We start from the raw sequence: 11,091 nt of genomic DNA on the forward strand, positions 1-11,091 counted from the left end.
GATTGAAGGTGTATGCAAGAAAGTATTTTTAAACAACACGTTTGTTTTAAAAGATATTTTGTTAAACAGAGCTTCCTCTTGAAATGTTGAAGAGTTACTATTATAGTTATTTATGACCTTACATACATATGTGCTGTCAAGTCACAACTGACTTATGGCAACTCCAGCAAGGAGCTTACAAGGCAAGTGAGAAACAGAGGTGGTTTGCCATTGCCTTCCTTTGTAGAGTATTCCTTGGTGGTCTCCCATCCATGTATCAACCCAGCTTAGCTTCTGAGATCTGACAAGATCAGGCTACACCAGGCTGCCTTCTCATGCATGTCCTTATTCCCTGGAATTTTGTGCTTGGCTCCACCTGTTGTGGCAGTCATTTTGGTGCCCAAAGGCTCAGAAAAGTTGGAGACCCCTGCACAATAGATATCAGTTTCCTTCTGTTATTATGCTAGAGCCAACTTCTACTCAGCAGAATGGTAGTTTTCTTTCATGGTCTATACTGTGAAAATCACTTTACATGTTGGTTTTAGGGGTTTTTACCTCATGTAGTAGAAGAAAGATAGCACAAGGACTTATTTTCACTCTCTATTAGTGCAATTCAGTGTTGTTTATTTAAGTCTACTGTCTTTCAATGGAAGGAAACTTCTTGCACAAATACATTAAACTTTTGTACATACTAAGAGTCATAGGTACTAAGTCTGGATCATTTTTTTAATTGCTATTGCTTGAGTTTACACTGAGCTTCTAAACAGTAATGGAGAAGATATAACACATGATCATACAGATTCAGTCCTGCTCTTCAGTGGAGCCCACACTCATAAAACTTGTCTCAAGAACCTAGTAAGGAGACACTGCCTCAGATCTGTAGCCTCTCACTCTTAAAGCAGCTGTCTAGGATTTAAAACTGGTTGCAAATTACTTGGGGATTCATACTCCTGTATGCTTCAGTATATCCAGTAACCCTAAAATGCTATGACCCTCATGCCAGCAATAAAAATCTTTGTGATTTAGGGCCAAACTAGAAGTGATGGTAACCTGTCTCCTATTAGTGGGGGGCTATATTGAGTCATCTGCCCCATGTAGGAACAGTGGCTAATCTCGCACCAACTCACATCCCCACCCCTCTATTCCCTTGTGGTTGGCAGGGAAGGGTGAAGTGAACCTGGAACATTGTGCAGAGTCAGAACATAGTGCAGAGTTTGTTTTTATGCTGTTAAATCTGGCTTTTATCATTATTTAATGTACCATTTTATCAATATGTTTTTATCTGTAGGTTGTAATCCGCCTTGAGCCCATCCACGGGGAGGGCAGACTATAATAATAATAATAATAATAATAATAATAATAATAATAATAATAATAATAATAATAATAATAAATGGAAGTGATGGCATCCTCATGGCCACCATGAAGACACCACTATTATTTTAAAGTCATTTAAAATGCCATGAGGACCTGATGGGCCTGCAATGCAATAGGCTGAGGCACTCTTTTCCTCCACCCCCACTGTGACTTACCAAGTGTTGAAACACCACTTCCATTGCCATTTCAGCACTTGACAAGGTTTGCGGGGGGGAGAAGGGTGCCATACTGCAGGCCTGATCAGGATTGGGGCCTCAAAGTATTTTTAAATGACTTTAAAATGGTGATGGCATCCTCATGGCAACCACGAAGACACTATCATGTCTAGTTTGGCCCATAGTCACAAAGTTCAACTGCAAGTACTATACAGAGACCTCAAACAGATTACAAGTCCGAAACAAAGGTTATTGAAGGAGGAATAATACAGCACACAAAAGCAGGGGGATTAGCGATTGGCCTGTGAGATCAATTCAAAAACCCCAAAGAGTATGAAAAAGTTATCCCACTTGGATAGAAGGAAGGGAGTATGGAAGACAGAAGTCAGGCAAGAAAGAGATTGTGACGCAGATCTAGAACTGCTGACCCTTAGGGTATCATGGAGAGTCCAGCACATATTAAGGGTCCAGGTGGCTGGACAGAAAGTAAACCCAAGAGGAGAAAAGGCAGGACTGCAGGCCCTGCATCAAACTGAGTCCCAAGCAGCTCTCAAGAGCTGCCTTGGGACAGGAAACAACAGCAAGCTGAGGAAGGAATCTATGCCCAATAAAACTGCAAACATGTCGGGCTCAGAAAGAAAAGATTCTTTTTTTTTCTGAGCCCTACACGTTTGCAGTTTTATTGGGGATAGATGCAGAAAAGATTCTTTTTTCTTTCTGGACTTGGGGACAAAAGAGAGCAGACGTGGGGCTGTGTGTGTTGTCAAACTGTGCCAATGAGAGAGAATTGGATCATTCCTAGAAGAGCAGTGGGCTGGCCCAAATCTGGGCATGACTTCTGGCTGAAGAAATGTTAAAGATGATAGGAAATTTGTAGCCAAAATGATAAACAAGTGGTTATGCTAATGATGGAGGGGAGAGCCTTCTTGTAGCAAAAGCTCATGAGATCTTGAGTAGGATTCTGATCACTGTTCGTTTGTGTGAGGCAACACTTCTCAAGCTTTTCTTGAGGGCTTTTTAGATTAGACTGAGGGCCAAGCTACACATGACGAATGACACTTGAATGGCAAGTGTATTTCTCCCTGTTCACTTGCCCTCCACTCAATCCACTTGCTGTTCAAGTGTCATTCGTCATGTGATGCTTGGCCCACAGACCCTCGCCTCTCTTCAGCGCCTGTCTTTGCTGGCCAGAGATTCCTTACAACAGCTTTGTCCAGGTTTAATACACAACATAGAGGAGGGGAAGACAGACTTTTTTATCCAGCATAGAAGGTTAGTATCCAAGATGGAGGGAGGGAGGTAACAAAGCAATAACCCAAGTCACATTTTTATAAAGACAACACAAGGATATTTGCAAGGAAATGAACAAATTAACATCACTCCCCAAAGTATTCTGCATCTCTACATGGGCCCCAAACTGTGCAGGAGAACTGCTAGGAAAGGCTTCTGATACTTTCCAGGCCAGGATATTGTGTACGCTATATACAATCCTACCTCATTCTATGACTGGGAAATCCAAATTAAATTAGCAAAATAAATAAATTAGCAAATTGAGCAAACATGCACACATGGGTGCAATTTTGTATACATTAATTATCCTCTCATGCGCCACTTGTTCAAATCATTTTGCATGTAGTCAGCAAGGAATGAAACTACGGTGAATAATGGTAAGGAAATGTCCAAGCTTCCCTCTGTAATGATTGGGGGTGGGGGTGGGTAAACATTTACTTTAAAAATCCCAACAGATTCTCAAAAGGTTGACTTCAGGACCATGGAGCAAAAGGTTGACTTCAGGACCATGGAGCAAAACCCATGACATATGGGATGCACAAAGCATTTTACTTCTAACTTGTTTCAAACACTGGGAACAAGAATAAAAACATGAATAAAACATCAAATAGTGAAACTAGAATATGTCAAAAAACTACAGGGTAGAGATGTAGAGATGGGCACGAACCTAAATACGAACCAAAAAAACCCACGAACCAGCTCAGTTCAGGGTTCGTGAACCAGGGTTTGTGGAAGCTTGTTTCCACAAACTTTGATGAACTGGACTACTGGTTCGTTTGGTTCATATTAAAGGGCCAGTTTAAATGGTCATTTCCCTGGGGGAAATGACCATTTAAACTTTTCCTGCCACTTGCAAGTGGCAGGTCCCTTTAAACTATCAGGTGGCAGGGGGGATCCCCCCTCACCAACTGCCAGCTGATAATTTAAAGGGACCTGCACTTGCAAGTGGCAGGGCCCTTTAAATGGCCCAAACCCCTGCTTGCAAGCAGCAGGTCTCTTTAAACTATCAGCCAGCAGGATCCCCCCGCCTACCAGCTGATAGTTTAGGGTCCTGCCCCTTGCAAGCAGCAGGAAATGGCCCTTTAAATGATTAAATGCCCCTTTCCCTGCCAGAAAGGGGCGTTTAAACCCGATGAACCAGGAACCACGAACTGGTTTGTAACTGGGCCAGTTTTGTGCCAGTTCGTGGTTCATGGTTCGTGGAAACCCCACAAACCCCATGATTTGTTTTTTTTATTATTCGTGCCCATGTCTAGTCCTATGTTCAATCGCCTTCTTCCAATACAAGAAGCCTTCCAGCAGAGTATGAACTTCTTGTCTTGCCTGGAATAACACGTTCCTCCTTTAAAGGATAGTTTCTTGCACCAGATGAAGACTCTGTACTTAGCTGAGTAGAGTGGCAGGATACAACCCACCGTATTCAGCATATAGCATTTAAAGCCAGTAGTAAAAAGTTAACACATTAAAAACAGAAAAATGTTTCAAACAATATAAAAATAGCCTTCATACCATCAGCTAAATTCAAATACTGAAAAAGGATGGCCTTTACAAGTGTTTGACAAATGACAGGGACAGGAGACTATCCCAGACAGTTCCACAACTTTGATGTCACCGCTGAGAAAGCCTTTTCACACCTGTCCCCTGCTGGACCTTTAAATGTGGTGGAACACGAAGCATCTCCAGCTGATCTGCATGCAAAGGTTGGCTCATGTTAGAGGTTTTCCTCAGCCCAAGCTATTTAAGGTTTTAAAGATCAACCCTAACATTTTGATTTAAAACTGGAAGCAATTGCAGCTGGAGAACTTGAGTGATGAACTCATGATGGCTGATTTCCTTCAACAGATGGGCAGGAGTGTGAAACTTCTGAGAACTTTTCAAAGGTAACCATGTAGAATGAGTTACAAAGTCCAGTCTGGAAGTTACCAAGGAATGCATAACTGTAGTTAAGTCAGACTTCTCTAGGAAGTTGCACATGCTGCATGGTATGGGCAGGCACATTTGCCCTCACTTCCCATCATGCATTAGGGTTTGAGTCCAACTTGAAACAAAAGGAGACAACCTCAGTGCCAACCTCAGCTCTTTTGAAGAAAAGTGGGATGCAAAAGGGGTAAGAATTGTCAGACGGTGGCTAAATAAGGCACTCACTACAGGGTTCCCTTTAGAAGCAAACACAAGTCCATTGTTTGGAAAAGGAAACTTTACTGCAGAAAAGGTCCATTATAGTCCACTGTCCTGAATAGGAGAATCAGGATGGTACATGATCATTGTTACCAATGAAGAGCAAGCATAAGATACAGAGTAACAATACCCATCTGGATCAGCCTCCCCCCACAGTTCTCAAAACAACATCTCTCAGTCCTGGGAAGCTGCTCTCCTTCAAGGCCAATGCTTGGTGGAACGGTGTTAGACAAAACAGTCTCCTCCGGTGGGAATGCTGCCTGGGAACTGGTGCACCTGGGAAGAGAATACTCAAACACTAGAAGCATTAGAAAATGGAGTCAGTACAGTTTAGATATACACTGGACCTGACATTCTGCCCCCCTTAAAACAAATCCCCCCCTGGCTTATATGGATAGCGAGTATGAAAAGCTTTGGTTAATCTAGGAGCATGAACATGTGCAGAGTTCACCCATTCATCGTAACCAGAATCAAAGTCCTTCCACCTAATGAGGTAAAAAAGCTGATTTCGTTTAAGTTTAGAGTCCAAGATTTGTTGTACTTCATAGTGTGTTTGGTCGTCAATCAACGTTGGAATGGGTGGAGCTCTGACGTGCCATTTGTTGTCGGTGGGAGCTCTTTTTAGAAGACTGACATGGAACGTATCATGCACATGGCGCAGGTTCTTGGGCAGAGTTACAGCAACAGTCACTTTATTTATTATCTTGCGCACAGGAAAAGGTCCTAGGAATTTCAGAGCGAGTTTGCGGCTGGTCTGAGCAAGTCTTAGATTTTTTGTGGAAATATACACATGATCTCCGGGTTGTAATTCCCATTCGGCCGCACGATGGCGGTCTGCGTATTTTTTGTAATCCAGTTTGGCTTTGTCAAGGTGCTTCTTAATAAGATCCCATTGCTGCGCCGCCTCCCCCCACCACGAAGATACATCTGGCGATTTAGAGGAATGGAGAGGGGGGGCATCCAACGGGAAGGGATTGAAGTGAGTCCCGTAGACAATTTTGAAGGGGGCCTCCCCCGTTGAAGCGTGTACACTGTTGTTATAAGAGAACTCGGCCAGAGGGAGAAGGTCCACCCAATTATCTTGTTGAAAATTAATGTAGCAACGAAGAAACTGTTCTAAAATTTGGTTTGTTTTTTCGGATTGCCCGTCGGTTTGTGGGTGGTGGCTTGAACTGATGCCTTGTTCAATATTCAACATTTTCAAAAGCTCCCGCCAGAAGTTGGCAACGAACTGTCCGCCGCGATCCGAAATCACCTTGGACGGAAAAGAATGTAATTTTACGATGTGTTTTAGAAACAAATCTGCTAGTTTTCGAGCGGAGGGTATAGCAGTACAGGGGATAAAATGAGCTTGTTTGGAGAACAGATCTACCACCACTAAAATGCAATTATGTCCTTTTGAGATAGGTAGATCAGTGATAAAGTCCATAGATATTATTTCCCAGGGTCTGTTTGGCGTTTCCAATGGTTGCAGGAGACCCGGAGGCTTCCCTTTTCTGGTTTTGGCGCTGAGGCAAATAGGACAGGAACTAACGTATTGGGAAATGTCTTTGCGCATGCCCGGCCACCAGAATTGTCTTTGGATTAGGTGCAAAGTTTTCAGATACCCATAATGTCCAGCAGTGGGAGCGTCATGACAGCGCTGCAAAACTTCCAGTCTGAGGCTGTCTGGGACATAAAATTTGCTCCCGGCTAGCCAATCCCCTTGTGGGGCTTGGGTTAGTTTGCTTCGCGGAGCCTTATCCCCCTCCTTCTCCACCTCAGTTTTAAGTTTCGATTTCCACTCTTGGTTGGCCGGGAGGGGCTGCTTGGCACGGCTGCGAGTAGTCACCACGCCCCCAAGTTGCGTAGGCGAGAAGACAGTGTCGACAGTCTCCTCCCGTTTGCTCTTATGTTGGGGCATGCGCGATAGGGCGTCTGCCAAAAAGTTAGTTTTGCCTGGGAGATAATTTAGAGTGAAGTTGAATTTGGAAAAGAATTCCGCCCATCGCAATTGCTTGGCATTCAGTCTGCGTGGGCTTCGGAGGGCCTCCAGATTTTTATGATCCGTCCAGACCTCGAAAGGGTATCGCGCCCCCTCCAGCCAATGTCTCCAGTTAGTAAGGGCCGCTTTTACGGCAAAGGCCTCCTTCTCCCACACATTCCAATTCCTTTCCGCCTCCGAAAATTTTCTAGACAAGAAAGCACACGGCCGCAGCCTGCCATCCTCCCCCTTCTGCAGTAAAACCCCCCCTATCGCCGTATCGCTGGCGTCAACCTGTACTATGAAAGGGGAATGTTCGTTTGGGTGGGAGAGGATGGGTTCCGTTACAAATTGCTTTTTTAGACAATCGAAGGCCGTTTGGCAATCGGGGGTCCATTGCAGTTTGGCAGAGGGTTTTTTAGCTTGGTCCCCTTTATCTTTGGTTTTCAGCAAGTCTGTTAAAGGGAGCGTGATTTGGGCGAAATTTGCTATGAAGTCTCTATAGAAGTTGGCAAAACCCAGGAAGGATTGCAGTTCTTTACGGGTGGTGGGTTTCTGCCAGTCCTGGATCGCCTGTATTTTGGCTGGATCCATTTTCAGGCCTTCTTGGGAGATACAATATCCGAGGTAAGTGAGTTCGGTTTTATGGAATTCACATTTGGACAGTTTGATGGGCAGCTTATTCTTCATCAGGGTGGCTAAAACTTTTTGTACCGTTTGAACATGGTCTTCCTCGGTGTCTGAATAAATTAACACATCATCAAGGTACACTACCACCCCTTTGTACAGAAATTCGTGTAGAACTTCGTTTATCATGGACATGAATACGGACGGGGCTCCCGTCAAACCAAAAGGCATAACTAAGTATTCATATTGTCCGAGGGGCGTATTGAAAGCGGTTTTCCACTCATCCCCTGCCTTGATACGAACGTGGAAGTAAGCATCTTTTAGATCTAATTTCGTAAAGATCTTACCTTGGGCCACGACGTTGAGAAGGTCTCGGATGAGCGGTATAGGATAGGCGTTGTTGGTGGACACTGCATTCAAGCCTCGGAAATCTGTGCACAGTCGAAGTCCCCCATCCTTCTTTTTCACGAAGAGGACTGGCGCGGCGTGGGGGCTAGCGGCTGGGCGGATGAACCCTCGTTGGAGGTTGGTGTCGATGAATTTCCGGAGCTCTTCGCGTTCATGGAGACTCATGGGATAAAGTCGTCCTTTGGGCAGTGAGGCTCCGGGTAAAATTTCTACCGCACAGTCCGTTCGTCGGTGCGGGGGTAGAGTATCTGCTTCCTCTTCAGAGAAAGCATTTAGAAAAGGCCAGTACGGTTCGGGTATTTGGTTGACTTCTTCTTGGGTGAGAAGGGCCTTTTCTTTATGAGTCGGATCTTCGCCCCAGTTTTGATTCCAACGGTGATTTTTGCAGTTGGTATGACTGAAGGTAATACATCCTTGTGCCCAGTCTATGTAGGGATTGTGATCACACAGCCATTTGCTGCCCAAAATTAACGGGTACTTGGCAGTCGAGCTGATGACAAAGGACCTCTTCTCCCAATGTCGTCCCATGCCTGTGATCACTGGGATGGTTTCAGTTGTTACAGGATTCATGTTGGTACCATCCATTTGCTCAAAGATTACTGGGTTTTGTAGATCCCGAGTAGGTAGGACTAGTCCATTGACTAGAGCAGGGGCAATGATGTCTCTTGAGCAGCCCGAGTCAATAAGAGCTTGCACCCGAATATGCATCTTCCTCTCTGGGTTGATTAGAGTCACTGGCATGAATAAGATGGACCCAGGCGGCCGGTTCCGTGCAGGGACGGGCTTAGGACGGATCTGTCGTTTGGGTCCTTTCACGACAGATCCATTTCGTTTCCCGACTGGGGACTTTCTGGATTAGCTTCTGCGGTTGGGGAAGCGGGATCGTATTCCATGACTTCTTCCGCTTCCAGCCCTCTCTCCGAGGCTGGCCTTTGGGAAGCGCCGCGGCCTCTATTTGCTCGGGGTGCTGGAGTCGGGCGTTGGAGCGTAGGAAACGGAGCAAGGGTTGGACGCCGTAATTGGAGCGGAGGTCTTTGCACAGGCCGGTAAGGGCATTGTGCTGCAAAGTGACCAGCTTGTCCGCATTGCAAACACAGCCCTTGTTGCCATCTAGCATCTCTCGCTCCACGGGTGGCGTAGCTAGCTCCCCGTGTTCCCCTTTGTAAGGTCAATGGCCTTCTTTGTCCCGTTTGTTGTTGTTGTTCAACCAAACGGACTTCCAACATGCGATTTTCTACTTCGCAAACAAGTTGGATCCACCCTAACAACGTGGGGGGATTGTCTTGCATGAGGGCTCTGTCCAAAAGTCTCGGGTTAAGGCCTTGTTTGAACAGAATAATTTTGGTGGACTCCTCACACCTAGGGCACTTGGCTGCTAATTGCCGGAATTTTGTGACATAGTCTCTTGCTGACATGCTGCCTTGTTTGATGGCTTGCAACTCTGTTCGGGCCCGGGTTTCTTCTAAGGGGTCTTCATACTGCGCTCGGATAGCATCCACTAACCCCTGAAGAGTATCGAGTTCTGGGGCCCCAACATTGTATAGTCCTACATACCAGTCTGCTGCTTTGCCCTGTAAACGAGATCCAAGATGTTCGATTTGACTGGCCTCACTGCCGAAGAGGTGCCCCCACCGGTTGAAAAACTGTACCACTTGGACTAGGAAAAATCCCAATTTGGATGGATCCCCATCGAAGGTGGCTTCCAGCTTCACCCAACCCATCGGGAGTTCCTGTCTCGGAGCAGGCGCTGGGTAAAAGTCCATCGGCAGTCTTAGTTGCGCCTGAGGAACAGGAGGAGGTAACTGGAGTCTCGGTCGGGGCAACGGTGCCTGCTGTACGGGTGGCGGTTGAACTTGCGGTGCCGGCTGGGGTTGGGCTGGTTGTGCGGGCGGAGGTTGCCGTGGTTGCTGTGTCGGGGTTGGTCTTGGTTGGGCCGGAGGCTGTAGTGGCAGGCGAGCAGGAGGCGGCAGTCTCGGTCTGGCCGGTAACACGGGAGGCGTTAGTGGCAGCTGTCGAGGTGGAGGAGGTTGGTGTGGGAGAGTGGAAATCGGCCGCTGAGGAGGGGGTTGAAGGTGTCGTAGTGGTGCAGGCCGTCCCGGTTGGTTCGGGGGTGGTAAAACGGGCTGGTCCTGGGGCTGCTGCAATAATATGAGCTGCGGTCGAGGTGAGAGAGGCCGCAGCGGCGAGGGTTGAACCGGTGGAAGGCCGCGCGGGCTTGCCCCTCCGGGTGTTGTTAATCTGGGAAGCAGCGGCTGGCCTCTTGGCGCTGTTAGACCGTCCCCCGTAGGTTGCCCGGCGGGGACAATGTCTCGCGGTTGACGAGGGGCTCCCTCCTCAGAGGGAGCCGCGTGTGCTCCCTCTTGGTCCGGCCGGACCGTTATAGAAGAAGTAAGAGGGGGTCTCACCGGTGTATCACTGGGCTTTTCTTCCCCTTCCGTAGGCCTCTCAGCGGGAGTCCCGTCTGGCGGCACATCTCCTGCCTGGTTAGGAAGTTCGGTGGGGGTCTCTCCGGGTGGCTCAACCGGGTCTCCCTTGCTCGGTGGAATTTCCTGCTGTGCTGGGAGTTCCTTGGGTTGCTCTCCCGTCTCGCCCGGATGGGTGTCCCCTTCGCCGGTAGGTAACGGCCGCTGCTGGACATTCTCCATCGGGTAGGAGATAACACTTTGAAGGGTAGCTATCTGTACCGCCATCTCTTCAGCGGACAGTCTTTCCCCTGCTCCCATTGCCGAAATTAAATGGATGGCATGGGCCAAACTTTCTTCCATATCCATCAGTTTAGCTTCTAGTTGTTGCATTCGACTTGCCCCCGGTTGCTCGCTTATGGAAGCTTCATTCGTTGCACTCACCGGGGACAAGGGGCCCCAAGGAGGAGGGTCCCCTTGGACGACTCTCGATCTCGCAGCTAGGATTCCCTTGGCCATACCCGTCACGGCCGAGATGCTGGTATCCACCGCATAGGTGCGACCTTGTATCTGCTCCCAACTTTGTTCAGGGACCTCCGTTGGCTCTTTCCACGAAACAAGTTCGGAGTAATCCCAACTCAGGGCGCCGCGGCGAGACGTGTCCCCCTCCGCCTGTTCGGACGTCCTGTTCCAATATCGCCATGGTTGGCTG

This window comes from Eublepharis macularius, chromosome 8 (assembly GCF_028583425.1).
Source record: "Eublepharis macularius isolate TG4126 chromosome 8, MPM_Emac_v1.0, whole genome shotgun sequence".
NCBI classification, from domain to species: Eukaryota; Metazoa; Chordata; class Lepidosauria; order Squamata; family Eublepharidae; genus Eublepharis; species Eublepharis macularius.